This window comes from Oryctolagus cuniculus, chromosome 12 (genome assembly GCF_051225735.1).
Source record: "Oryctolagus cuniculus isolate XC-2025 breed Fujian yellow rabbit chromosome 12, ASM5122573v1, whole genome shotgun sequence".
Classification (NCBI taxonomy): Eukaryota; Metazoa; Chordata; class Mammalia; order Lagomorpha; family Leporidae; genus Oryctolagus; species Oryctolagus cuniculus.
Window position 1 is genome coordinate 112,171,690 of NC_142878.1, and position 14,113 is coordinate 112,185,802.

At 44.4% G+C, this 14,113-nt stretch overlaps 2 long non-coding RNA genes across 2 annotated transcripts in view; both read left to right on the forward strand.

Annotated features, from left to right (window-relative positions):
- Nucleotides 1–2,273, forward strand: part of LOC103345356 (uncharacterized) — a 103,686-nt gene extending 101,413 nt beyond the window's left edge. Inside the window, exon 4 of the long non-coding RNA XR_016218490.1 lies at nt 456–2,273. This is a non-coding gene — a long non-coding RNA (uncharacterized LOC103345356). The remainder of the gene's footprint in view (nt 1–455) is intronic.
- Nucleotides 2,274–4,760: 2,487 nt separating this feature from the next.
- LOC149123239 (uncharacterized) lies at nt 4,761–12,433 on the forward strand. Its single transcript, XR_016217669.1, has 2 exons — nt 4,761–7,591; nt 11,087–12,433. It is a non-coding gene; the product is annotated as an uncharacterized LOC149123239 (long non-coding RNA).
- The last annotated feature ends 1,680 nt before the right edge of the window (nt 12,434–14,113 follow it).

Here is a 14,113-nt window from a genome sequence, read left to right on the forward strand (position 1 = left end):
TCCGTCCCAGGGTGGGTTGGGGTAGGGGCGGCGGCGGCTGCTACAGCAGTGCTGGGCGAGTGTCATGTCTCATCTCGGCTTCCAGCGCTGGTGCGTACACATTCCTGCTGGTGTCCTGCTCTTCAGGCATCCGCGTCCTCCTCGCAGGTCCACCCTGTCTCCCCCGTTTTGGAAGAGCTTCCCTTTCCCTGAAACTACAAATTCTCACCCTTCTTTGAACCTTCCCTTCCCGGACCATCGGTGTGCTCCCTCCTATTCCGCCATCTTGGAACCTGAGCTGCCCGTTTGCCCTCTCCTATCTTATTTAGACAAGGCTTTACCTGCTAGGCCACAGTTTCCTCCCCAGCTTAGATCATTCTTTAAAGCCTGGTGAAAACTTAAAAACTCTTGTTATTGCATATCTGATATTCTCTGCAAGATGTATAAACTGATATTTTGTTACTTGGTTTTCCTAGGAGGATTATGGAATGGAAGGAATCAGCTGGCATAATAGGGATTATCATGATAGCTGTTGTATGCATCTCATTAGCACAAAACCAACAGGACTCTGCAGTTTGGATGAAGAAAGCAAGTGAGTATGATTCTTTTGAGTTTCTTACTAGCTGTTTGGGCTTTTCATGTCATCTTCAGATTAAACTTTCTTTTGCATTTTGTTAAAAATTTTGCTGTTACTTATTTGAAAGAATGAGAGAGAAGAAGAGACAGGAAGAGATCTTCCAGCTGCTGGTTCACTCCCCAAAGGGCCACAATGCTCGGGGCTAGGCCAGGCTGAAGCCAGGATCCAGGAACTCCACCTAAGTTTTCCATGTGGGTGCCATCTGCTGCTGCTTTCCCAGGTGCATTAGTAGAGAGCTGGATTGGAAGCAGAGCAGCTGGGACTTGAACCACTGCTCCTATATGAGATGCTGTCATTACAGACAGCGGCTTAACACAATGTGCCATCATCCCTATCCTTAAATTGTCAAGTAAACGGGTACTTGTTTATATTTAGGTGTTTTTTTTTTTTTCTGGGTAAATAGGATGGCTTCCTGATTGAACTTGGTAAGTTTTTCTAGATTTCTTCTACACATTTTGAAATTGAATTTGTTGTCATATTTATTTTAAAGATTTTGCTGGTTATTTGAAAGTGAGAGGTAGAGATTCCCTCTGCTGGTTCACTCCTCAGATGGTCTCCATAGCCATGGCTGAGCCAAGGCAAAGGCAGGACCAGGCACTTCATCTGGGTCTCTCACATGGGTAGCAGGGGCCCATACACTTGGGCCATCATCCCCTGCTTCTCCTAGTCCCTCAGCAGGGAGCTTGATTGGAAGTGGAGCAGCTGGGACACAACTGCACTGATACTGGGTGCAGGCATCGCAGGTGATGGTTCCACCCATTTTGCCACAACACTGGCCCTCATGTTTTTTGATGTATAGTCCTTTATTCTGTTTTTTCTTTTTAAAAAGATTTATATATTTATTTGAAGGTGGAGTTACAGAGAGATGTAGAGCCAGAGAGAGAGAGAGTGAAGTCTTCCATCTGCTGGTTCACTCCCCAAATGGGTATAATGGCCAGAGCCTGGCTGATCCAAAGCCAGGAGCCAGTAGCTTCTTTCAGGTCTCCCACATGGGTGCAGGGGCCCAAGGACTTGTGCTATCTTCCACTGCTTTCCCAGGCCATAACAAGAGAGCTGGATCAGAAGAGGAGCAGCCGGCCCATAAGGGATGCTGGCATTGCAAGTGGTGGCTTTATCTGCTATACCACAGAACCGGTCCTTCCTTTATTCTTGAATTGAGGTTTAAATTTTTTTAAAATTTTCACTTGATTTTATTCTTTTGACAGGAGGAAATATAGAAATAGACATGGAATGAGCTCCCATCTTCAGGGTCATTTCCCTAGTGCCCAGAATAGGCAGAGCTAGGCCAGGCTGAAGCTAAGAACTCAGGAACCAATTTGATCTCCATCACAGGTGACAGGGATTTAGTGACTTGATCTATCATTTGTGCCTCCCAGGGGTGCAGTTTAGCAGGAAGCTGGAAGTGGAGGTGGAGCCGGGTATTGAACCCAGGCACTTTGCTGTTTGGATGCAGGCATCCTGAGTGTCATCTTGACCACTGCTCTAGATGCTCCCCCTTTAACTGAGTTTCATATAGGAGGTGTGGTTTTAGTTTGTATGTTTAGCATAAAAGGATATCCTAATAGAATAGTCATGCCTACCAGGACAGTGCAGTTATTAAGTAGCTGCATAGGCCACATATTGGCCATTCTTGTGAACACTGTTCAGTATACCAGACTTAAATATGAGCTTTAGAAGTAAAGGGTGAAACACCATCCTCAAGAGTATTTTCTTTTTTTATTCAGTTTGTTTATATGAGAAGGAGAGTCACAGAGACAGAGAGAGCTGTAACTGCTGGTGCACTCTGAGAACCTGCAGTGGCTGTGGCTGGACCACACCTGAATCCCAGAGATGGTAACTCAGTCCAGGTCTCCCATGTTGATGGTAGTGATCTAGTTACTTGAGACATCATTGTTGTCTCCAAGGAAGAGTGATTATTGGGAAGCTGGAATCAGAAGCCAGAGCTGGGAGTCAAACCCAGGTACTCTGATGTGGGACTTTGGCACCTTAAGCAGCATCTTAACTACTGGGCAAAATGCTCACCTCCTCCAGAGGATTATTAACGCTTTGTAAGACATTATTTGTGGTTAAACTATCTTAAGTAATGGCAGAGCTAGAATTGGGAAGACCAAAGTGAAGAGACTGTGTAAGGATTTTTATGATTCTTCAGTAAAAACATTTAGAGCCAGCACCTCTCTCCTGGCTTCGGATCACCACAATGCACCGGCTGCAGCGCGCCGGCCGCGGTGGCAATTGGAGGGTTAACCAACGGCAAAAAGAAGACCTTTCTCTCTGTCTCTCTCTCTCACTATCTACTCTGCCAGTCAAAAAAAAAAAAAAAAAGAATGTAGAGAGGATCAAAGGCGGGTAATAAAACCAGGAGACATATCACTAGAGAGAAGTTTGATTTGTAATGGTGGAAGGAGCCACTAAACAGGAGACCTCTTTACCAGTAGTTGTTAATGGCCTTGATATAAGATAGCTAAAGCAGCAGGACAGCAGTAGTTCGACAGTCCACCATCACTGTGAGAGATTTTGAACACCTGTCTCTCAGTAACTAATGGAATAAGCAGATAAAAACTCAGTATGAACAGAAATACTGAAACATCACTGTTACACAGCTGAATTGGCATCTCAGAAGGATAAGTGGAAAATCATTGAGTGTTTCACAAGTAGGCAAAGCTTTTCTAAATAATCCAATTACAATTGCCAATAAGAAATAGTAATTTAAATTATTTGTTTTAGTTATAAATAATTAAAATTATGACATCTTAAACCTGACATTAATGAAAATACAGCATATCTAATTTGATAGGCTTCAGTTAATGCAGTGATTAGAGGGAAATTATTAACTTTAAATGTACATATTATAAAGGAAGGAATGGTGAAAAGCAGTTAGCTAAGCTTCTATCTCAAGAAAGTAAAAGAGGCAAGCGCCTTGGCTCAGTAGGGTAATCCTTTGCCTGTGGTGCCAGCACACCAGGTTCTAGTCCCATTCAGGTTGCTCCTCTCCCTGTCCAGCTCTCTGCTGTGGCCCGGGAGTAAAGTGGAGGATGGCCTAAGTGCTTTGGGCCTGCACCCTCAGAGGAGACCGGGAGAAGCACCTGGCTCCTGGCTTCTGATCAGCGCAGTGTGCTGGCCACAGCGCGTAGGCCGTGGCGGCCATTGGGGGGTGAACCAACGGAGAAGGAAGACCTTTCTCTCTGTGTCTCTCACTGTCCACTCTGCCTGTCCAAAAAAATAAAAACAAAAAAAGTAAAAGAATAGCAAATTAAACCCACAGCAGTTAAAGAGAGGATGTAATAGGATGACACTGGAAATGAGCGCCATTCAGAGCAGACAGAATAAAGACAGGAACAAACCCTTGGAAAGCTGATCCAGAACACAGGGTGGTAGACAGTGACTGACAGGGAGAAGGATTCACTGAGTACTGATATCAGAAAGCAAAAGGGAACTTCACTGCAAACTCCAGAGATGTTAGAATGTTTGAATATATCTTATCATGAAATTTAACCACATGTACAAAACTGCAGAAATTTTATTAAAACATATTTTTACCAAAACTGTTATCAAGGAAAAATAGGAAAACCAGAAAAAAATTGTCAATTAAATAACTTCAATCAATAATGTAAGACTTCTTCACAAAGGAAATCTCAGACCTTTATATTTCACTGGTAAGTGCTTCCAGGAGTTTAAGTACCACTGTCTTATTTTCTTTGAAATTTGAGATACTTTTAAGATGTATACATGGATCTCAGAAATAGCAAGAGAGACCTGAGCTGGAAATACACATGCAAGGTTCAGTATATAGACAGTGTTTAAAGCAATGATCATGATGTGATGCCTGATGTACGAGGATTGCATGAGAAGATTAGTGATGCAAGATCAAAGTCAGTTTGAATTTCTGGTATGAACTAGCAGTGGGACCATGAAGACAGTACAAGAAGTTAAGTCATAAACCACACCATATGTTTTCATGGAAACCAGGAGGAGCCAGAATCTTCAGAATGCTGTAGTCAGTTTGTAATGTACTTACAAATCCAGAAATATGAAGACAAAGACCAGCTTATCTGTAAGATGAAGGTCTTTGGGCACAGTCAACACTTGATAGTCATCATGGGAAAGAGTTCTAGAAGCTTAGATTGTAAAATATGGGTTATTACTAAGGTGTAGGATGGTTTTTAGAGTAGGTCAAATTAAGGTTTTCGTTTTTGTACTGATATTTATCTATTTAAAGATTTATTTATTTGAGAGGAGAGTTTGAGAGAGAGAGAGCAAGAGACAGAGTCTTCCGTCCACTGGTTCAGTCCCCAAATGGCTGCAACAATCAGAGCTGGGCTGATCCAAAGCCAGGAGTCATAAGCTTCTGCTGGGTCTCCCACATGGGTGCAGGGGCCCAAGGACTTGGGCCATCTTCCACTGCTTTTCGAAAGCCATTAGCAGGGAGCTGAATCAGAAGTGAAGCAGCTGGGATTTGAACCTGTGGCTCGTATGAGATATTAGTGCTGCAGGAGTGAAGGGTTAAAAAGTTAAAAGCTGCTTCCCCCCAAACCTCCTCTGGTGAACTTTTCTGACCTCATTAGACTTGCTCTGCATAGCCGTTAGTCAGTAAATTACCCCAATGTGAGCATAACCTCAGTTTCACCTAAGTGAGATAGAAGAAGTCACCATATATCTCTGCCTCCTGGACCCCTGACTCCACCATGTGTCCCTTATCGCCATTCGGCTGCATTCCTAGGTATCACTCCCTGTATTCATAAATCAACTGGTTGTAAAATCACTTAACTTGTGTCAATTGTTTACTCTATACCACTGTCTGCTCTATGCAATGATTGATTTTCTTTGTTTAAACGTGTATAAAAACCCCAACCCAAGACTATTCGAGGCTGCTCGCCTGTACTGGGACGGGGGCCCCGACATGTCGGAACATCAATAAACTTTACCCTTTGTTAATTACATGAGAGAAGGTCTCTTGGAGCGTTTTTGGGGTGGCAAGAGTAATTCAACTCTAATTCAACTGTAACATATGGAGGTTCCACCGAGATAGCTCTGCTGCCCATGGACGTCTCCAACGGACATCTCTCAGGGTAAGTAAAGGCACCTAAAGGATAGGGACTCTGTGCACGTGCATTTCTGTTTCTGTATCTGGTTCAGGCCTGAAGCGGTTTCGGTTTGGGCTGGCACGGTAGACGTTGGGCTGGCAGAGGTGCTGGAAGCCACAACGCTACAGCCCCGAGGGATGCCTCGGGAGGACCGGGAGACTGAGGACACTCAGCGAAACTCCCATCTGGAATTCCCGCGGTCGGGAATTTGGTGCCAGCATCAGTATTCATCCTTTCTCTTTCTGGTTTTAACTTCTATTGCATAAACTGTTTTCAGACTCACGTTTTGTTTGTACTGCTGTGTCACAGGGCTCTGAGGCAGTTCCAGAGTCTGTGTCTGTCTGTTTGTTGATTGCCGGCATTGTCGCGACTCTGAAGTGGTCCCAGAGTCTGCATTTGTAGGTTCTGAAGTGGTTCTGAAACTTGCATTTGTATTGCCGGCATCCTCACAGGGCTCTGAGGCGGTTCCAGAGTCTGTGTCTGGCTGTTTGTTGATTGTATTCTCTTGTTATTTAGCATTTGTATGGGACACCAGGATGGCTCCCGTTTGGTAGGTTTAGAATCTGCATATGTATTGACAGCATTGTTGGGAGACTCTGAAGTGGTCCCAGAGTCTGCCTTTGTATCCCTGGCGTCCTCAGGAGGCTCTGAGGTGGTTCCAGAGTCTGCGAGACCAGTAGCTTATCTCAGATTCTTTGCAGACACTTTGTGTGGTCGTTGTGTGCTGATTTTCTACACTGTTTGTCTGTTCGTGTACTTTGTTGGTTGTCTTGTTGTTTGTTGATTGCCGGCATTGTCGTGAGACTCTAAAGTGGTCCCGGAGTCTGCATTTGTAGGTTCTGAAGTGGTTCCGGAACTTGCATTCGTATTGCTGGCATCATCACAGGGCTCTGAGGCGGTTCCAGAGTCTGTGTTTGTAGGTCTTTGTGTGTTGCATTGTCTTGAGACTCTGAAGTGGTCCCAGAGTCTGCATTTGTAGGTTCTGAAGTGGTTCCGGAACTTGCATTCGTATCTGTGTCTGTGTGTCAGTGTGGTTCTAGGACCCCATCTGGGACTCTGTAGGGGGCCAGGCTCCCCACCTCTGTAGGAACAAAGCGGGTCGCTCCGCAGGCCTGAGGCCGACGTTCCATTTTTGTCTTTTTTGTTTTGTTCAGTGCCTTTTTGTGAGTCTCTTTGGTGTTTGTTTTTGGCTATTTGTATTTACCTTTCTGAAATTCAGACAATGGGACGGATTTAGACAACTCTTAGAAAGGGAGACTAACCACCCTTTGTTCTGCAGATTGGCCTACCTTTGAAGTAGGGTGGGCACCTGAGGGCACCCTTGACATCCTGGTCTGGCAAGATCTGGTAAAAACTCCCTTTCCTGGTTAAAGCCTTTTTTTTTTTTACTCCCTCAGAAACAGCCTTCAAAAAAGATTTTTGTCGTCTAGGACCGTCCCAGCAAAGCAGATCAAACAAACTAAGACTTCAGCCTCGGCGCCGCTCTATTCTGTTTTACAGGGCGACTCTGAAGATTTGATTTTCCCTCCTCCCTACCAGCCGCCCGGCCCTGGCTGTGGGGCCGGCAGCAGGGGCCACAGGAGAGGGTACGAGAAGCAGCTCCCCAGGGGCCAGCAGATCCCTCCACTCTCCCTTCACAGGCAGCAGGGAAACCCCTGCTGTGCCATTAGCAAGTGCTGAAACCCCCTGTGTGTTCAAACAAAGCTGGCCCTTTGAGCCTCAACCTGCAGGACTCAGCTGGGGCCCAGGAATGGCAGGCAGAGGATGGGAAGGCGCGCCTCCTGACTTATTCCTCAGGATCCTAACTCCCGGAGCCATACCCGTCCCCCCAGACTGACTCCCCATGGCCGACCAAATGGGGCAAATGGATGGATCTCCTGGACTTCAGGACCCGGTAAGTCACCCTGGGGCACTCAGTACTCAGGCCCACCTTTGTGCGGAAGGGGGGGCTCCTGTTGCCCCTCTACCAGGGACCTGCCTGGTGTCTGCAATGGAAAAGAGCGTGTGTGTGGTGTAAATGTGTTTGTGGCTCCACGGCCCTGCAGCTACAGAGTCTAAATGGGCCGTAACCTGCAGCTCCGTGTTCACCAGGTGGGCGAAGCGATCTCACTCCGGATCAGTGCCTGTTCCGGAGGTCTTTATCTCTTGTTTTGTACAACCAAGGGGACACATTATGGAAAAATTCCATTCAGAACCAACTGTTCTAAACTGTATAATAAAAACTTTAAAAATGTTGTCTTAATTTAAAAATTCTTAACAGGTTATTCCAAAATGTAAATAGGTTTTTATCAGCTCTTTTCTGTGCTGCTGTCCCTGACTTAGCTGATAAGAGTTTCATTTGTCTTGAAGGTTCCATGTTTTTCTATTTGTAGTACTGAGACTACGTTGTTTATCTGTTTTTAATGTTTGAGTGATTACCCAACTGATCAAAAATGTACTAATTTTGGCTAAATGGTTTGACTCTGACAGCTTAAATTCTAAATCGAGTCTTCCAACTTTGGGCTTCCAGTCGGATCCCTGGAACTCTCAAAGGATGAGACTCTGAATTTGTTAAAGTAACAGCTGCTTGAGTCAATTCAGATTATGTAAAATGTATTAAAATGTTATAAATGGTGTCAGACCTATGCTGTATTCATGTTTTTGCTTTCCAGCTAAAATAGTCTTATAAAAATAAGAGTAAACTCTGTGTATACAAACCTTTATGTTGTTAACTAAAGTAAGCCAATGCAGATTGGTTCAGAAAATTGAGGTAATGCAAATACCCTTCGGTTTGCTCAGTGGCTTGCTTGCTCAGTTTTACATGTCTTTAATATGCTTTAAACTTGTTTCTTTTAATGATAAAGATCTTTTCAAAGTTGTAACCATGCACTAGTGACTGTGTTTGCTGCTCGGGAGGTGTTGTCCTTATAATACTTAAAAGCATGGAAATGTAATTTTGACTTTTATTTCAAGATACTGGTATGGTAAAACTTGGGAGAGTGTATTATGTGTACTTTTAACATCTCAAATTCGATAAGAGAGACTATTTGAGTTTGTTAGCATGTATTCTCATAGGTTGTCCACACATGACAATTCAAGGCTATATAAAAGTAACTACGGGTGTAAAGTTTCCAAAGGTGTAAACAAGTCATAAAAAGTTTTAAAATGTTTAAAAATGGTCTAAATCATAAATCTTAAAATCTGTTTTCACAAAAACTGTAATGTCTATTTTAACAGTGCTTAATTGGCTACCCTGCCATTTCTAAAATTAGGTCCTGTAAGCTCTTTTTGACTCTGTTAAATTATTCTGAGTTATGTGATAATTTTGTGTACTAACTCTAATGTTCAGGGTTTTTATTTCTGACTTACTCGACAACAAGAGGGATAAAATTCATGTTCTGGCTAAGTAATTTATTGTGTAACAACCAGGCATTGCTAGTTCAAATGTAGATCAAATGGAGGTCTAGCCAAAAGGAAAAAGTGTGCCAAAAGAGACTTAGAGGCGACAGGAGATGGTTATGCAGCAAATGCTAAAAAACTGGGTTCCAGGAGCCCAAAAAGGCTCTAGTGTCCACAGGCTACACGGTGAAAACCCAGAAACCCAGGCCCATAACCCACTGACTACACGGTAAATATCCAGAGGCCAAAGGATGGCAGAGACCTCTGCCACAATTTCTCCTCTAAGTCAGGCTACGCAGTAAGCACTGGTTAAATGCTGGTTAAATCTGAAAGCCCAGGAAGTCAGGCTAGAGACCCGACTCACTGCCTCACTTCTCCTCTTTTCTTTTCCAGAAGGGAAGTTACCACTGTTCTGCAGGACTCTCCACAGTGATATACAGTTTGATCCCCAGACCTTATGTAAGGGATGACTGACCATTTCTATAATAATGCCTGGTCACAGTATAGAGGACCAAACAACATAGCCAGAATAAGAGGTTAAAATGTGACAGCTAAATTAATTTAAAATCAGGGACGGGGTTGAGCACCCCCTTGACTGACATCATAGAGGCTGCCTCCTTGGTCCACTTTATTAGAGACCAGAAAAATGAGGAGCAAGCTAGCAGCAGGAGCGATGTAAGGATGGGCAACAGGCCAATCAGTGGCTGCTTTACACGGTGATCCACTGTCAAGGAAGCCCAGCAAAGCCAATGCACCCCAAACAGTGCCTGTTGCTGACATAAGGAGCCAGGGCATTGGGCAAGCAGCTGTTGTAACAGCGACTGCCTTCTGTCAGCTCTGCCAAGAGCAAGGCTACTGGACATGGAACTGCCCTGGGTGTCGAAGGACTCCTGGTTCAGAACCACAGACCCTGTGGCCCCAAGCTAAAAAGCCTTTGGCTCTGCCCAGCTTCCAGCTCCAGCCACTGCTATTGGGGATGGCCTAGGGTCAGTAAAATGCAAGTTGCCTATTTCTATCAGCCTCCTATTCAGCTCTCCTCCTAGTCCAGCCATGTAATGCAAGTCAACAGGGTGCCTCCCTTAAGGGAGATTTGCATGTCTTACAATTCTCTTAACAGCACCCCATGGATAGGTCTGGGCCTCACACACCCAGCCAGGCCTTAAAAGTCCATCCAATAGTATTAAACTTAAAAAGCCCTCCCTGCCAGTTCCAGGGGAAAGTGGTCCCCTCCACTCCTGTACTGAGACCATAGACTTGATCTATGCCAGCAGAAGGGACCCAAGAGACAGCCCCCTGACTAACACAGATGAAGTTTGGTTCATAGATGGAAGCAGCTTTGTCAGACGGGACCTGCTTCTCAGGGTATGCAACAGTTACAGCATGCTCTGCCCCCAGGAACTTTTGCTCATTTAGCAGAACTGATTGCCTTAACCAGAGCTCTAGATCACACAAGGGATTTGTAAGGCATCTTCACTCTGCATGGAGACCTCAGTCTTCCAGTAACAGTAAGGCAGAAAGAGCCAACCAGGCTCTATAGAAAACATCACAAGGATAAAAATGAGTGCTTGGTAAGTAAGGTTTAGAAAGAAAGAGCTTTTTAAATAAGGAAAGGACATGGTTTGTAAGAATCCTGATGGATAGTTTACTCTAGACTGAAATAAAAATGATGGAATGTTTCAAATAAGTTAAAGAGGGTGTGTGAAGTCACAAAAGGTTATAAAAAAAATTGGACATGCTAAGTGCTGTTCTGGGGGGTGTCTGTGCCATGTTCTAGGAAGAATGTTGTCTCTGGGTCAATCAGACTAGACAGGTACAAATCCAAATTCGTACTTTTCCTGGAAAAAGCCAAACAGCTCCAGGACCAGGCAAAGCAGGGCTGGGATTTCTGGCCTGATATCTGATCACGGAAATCCTGGCTGTTTCCTCTCCTTGGCCCAATAACTTCTGCAATCTTGATGCTTCTCTTTACACTATGTGTTTTTAATGCCCTTGTTCGTTTTGTCTCTAACAGACTAAAAGCTGTTAAACTCCAAATGGTCATCAGGCAAGGCTTCCAGCCGATTCCACTGGACGACCTGAGCAGCCCTCTGGACCAAGCGGCACTGTCTTTCCAAGGCCACTGTTGCACACCATAAGACAGATAGCAAGAGTAAATACCCAAACCCCCCTCGACGCCCACATGCTAGCTTCGAAGAAGTTACAGAAAACGGAACTCCATCCATAATCCCAAAGAAGAATTTTGGGTATTACCTCTTGAGGGGAAAATATTAGGCAGAAAGTCAGTTATGAGCTTATGTGTGTGTGACATAAAGGCCTAATGTGTCCAGCATATGCATCTGCACCTCAGTCATCCTGACAATGTTTCACTGGAAGCCCGGCCTTTGCATCCTGCCCTGCCCCCTTCTACCTGATAACCTGCCAGGTGGAGATCCCCACCCCTTCTGCATGACAAATCTTCCACAACCTCCCAGATACAGCCCAGCATCTGCATTTCAGTATTGCAGAACAGGCGGGGGTTGGATCTCATTTTCATAGAGGAGGGGGGTTATGCACAGCCCTTCAGGAGGAATGCTGCTTCTATGTAGACAAGACAGGGGTGGCGAGGGACAACATGGCTCAACTACGTAAATGTTTAGAGGAAAGACAGTGGGACAGACTTCAGCAACAGGGATGGTTTGAGTCGTGGTTCACTAAGTCTCCCTAGCTGACTACGTTATTATCAGCACTGGCAGGTCCCCTAGTTGTGCTGCTCCTAATTATTATAAGACCCTGTATATCAAATAGGCTTGTCACATTTCTTCGAAAGCAAGTTAAAAATGTTAAACTCATGGTAATTCGTCAACAATATGTAACACACAGAGAAGGGGAAACAGATGGTCTCTAAGATTAGAGACCCTGGCCTAAGAGGAGTGGGGAATGAAGGGTTAAAAAGTTAAAAGCCGCTTCCCCCCAACCTCCTCTGGTGAACTTTTCTGACCTCATTAGACTTGCTCTGCATAGCCGTTAGTCAGTAAATTACCCCAATGTGAGCATAACCTCAGTTTCACCTAAGTAAGATAGAAGAAGTCACCATATATCTCTGCCTCCTGGACCCCTGACTCCACCATGTGTCCCTTATCACCATTCGGCTGCATTCCTAGGTATCACTCCCTGTATTCATAAATCAACTGGTTGTAAAATCACTTAACTTGTATCAATTGTTTACTCTATACCACTGTCTGCTCTATGCAATGATTGATTTTCTTTGTTTAAACGTGTATAAAAACCCCAACCCAAGACTATTCGAGGCCGCTCGCCTGTACTGGGACGGGGGCCCCGACATGTCGGAACATCAATAAACTTTACCCTTTGTTAATTACATGAGAGAAGGTCTCTTGGAGCGTTTTTGGGGTGGCAAGAGTAATTCAACTCTAATTCAACTGTAACAGGAGAAGCTTAACCTACTGTGCTACAGTGCCAACCCCATCCACTGATGTTATTATCCATCTATTCTTGGGCATGCTCCTTTGCTTCATTTCTTTATTTATCATTAAATTACAGTTTATGATTGAATATGCTTTAGTGAATAATTGTTAGAGCTGAAGAAAATAAGTTACATACATTTTATAAATGAATGGATTTGAAAATTCTTACTGTTTCTTAAAAAATCATTTATCTATTCATTTATTTGAAACATAGAGCATCAGAGAGAGTGCTGAGAGAGACAGAGATTTGTACTGTCTACTGGTTCACTGCCCAAATAGCTGTGACTATTTGGGCTGTGCCAGGCTAAATCCCGAAGCTAGGAATTTCATTCACATGGGAGACAGGAGCCAAACTACTTGAGCCATTTAATATTGCCTTTCCTGGCACATTAGCAGGGGCTGGATTGGAAGTGGAACACCCAGGACTCCAGCTAGCATTCCAGTGTGGGATGCTGGTGTCAACAATGACCCCTCGTACTTATACAGACTTCTTTCTGTAGTGCATCCTTGTGTTCTAAGGGTGTGTAGAGACAAGCCAAGGACCAAGACTCCTGGCTTCTTTCTTCTTTCTCCTGGTTCTAGAGTAGGTTAGGGAATCTTTTTTTCTGCCTAGTGCCATTTGGATATTTGCAACATCGTATGTGGGCTGAATAAAATTATCAACTTAAAAGTTAGCCTGCCTTAGATTTATCAGATTTTGAGTCCTGCCTGTGGTTGCCTTGGCAGGGCTGAACCAGATGATGTCATGGGTTTATTACAGCCCATGGCCTGGACGTTCCCCATCTCTGTTCCTGGGGAACAAAGTATAATGATGAGAGGAAAGTCCTCCAGGTGATGGGATGAGTCCACACTGACCTCCCTACATGAGGAGCTGGTAGGTGCACACATGTGTGCATGTCATACAAGTCCTCACAGAGGTGTTTTGTGAAGGCACTTCCACTCAGAGCAGTCTATCACTACACTTCTGATCCTATTGTTTGCTATGAATGTAATTTTAACCTTGTAAGGGATCTTCAGAAGGTTGATAGCAAAACGCAATTGAATGATAACATCCCTGGAAACTTTTAAAGCCACCTTGACAACACAGATCAGTCTAGACCCTCGTCTCTGTCATGTAAGCCCCTTGCTTTCCTCTCTTGTCTCTGGAAATTTAAGCCCATTGTCTTGTGTTGTGTCCCCTTCCACCCTGTGCTTTGCAAGGTGATGTTTCTGCCTGCTTACAATCCTTAGGTGATCATACCTAGTTTAACAGTCCATTGCTGTTAATATTCAAATGCTTTTCTGAAATTTCCCTTGGACTGCAGACTCAATCCATCTTCTTACTTCAAGTGTGTGTAGAGACATAGTGCAGTGGGTGTGAGTGGGTGTGTCTGAGCTGCTGCTCCTGTACCTACTGTGTGATAGCCAGCACCTCTGCGACTTAGTTTCTTCATGTATAAACTGGGAATGCTATTTGTCTCATAGGCTTTCAGTAGGGTAAAATAAGATTGAGACAAGGGGCCGGCGCTGTGGCATAGTGAGTTCAGCCACTGTTTGAGGTGCTGACATGCCATATAGCTTCTGGTTTGAGTCTT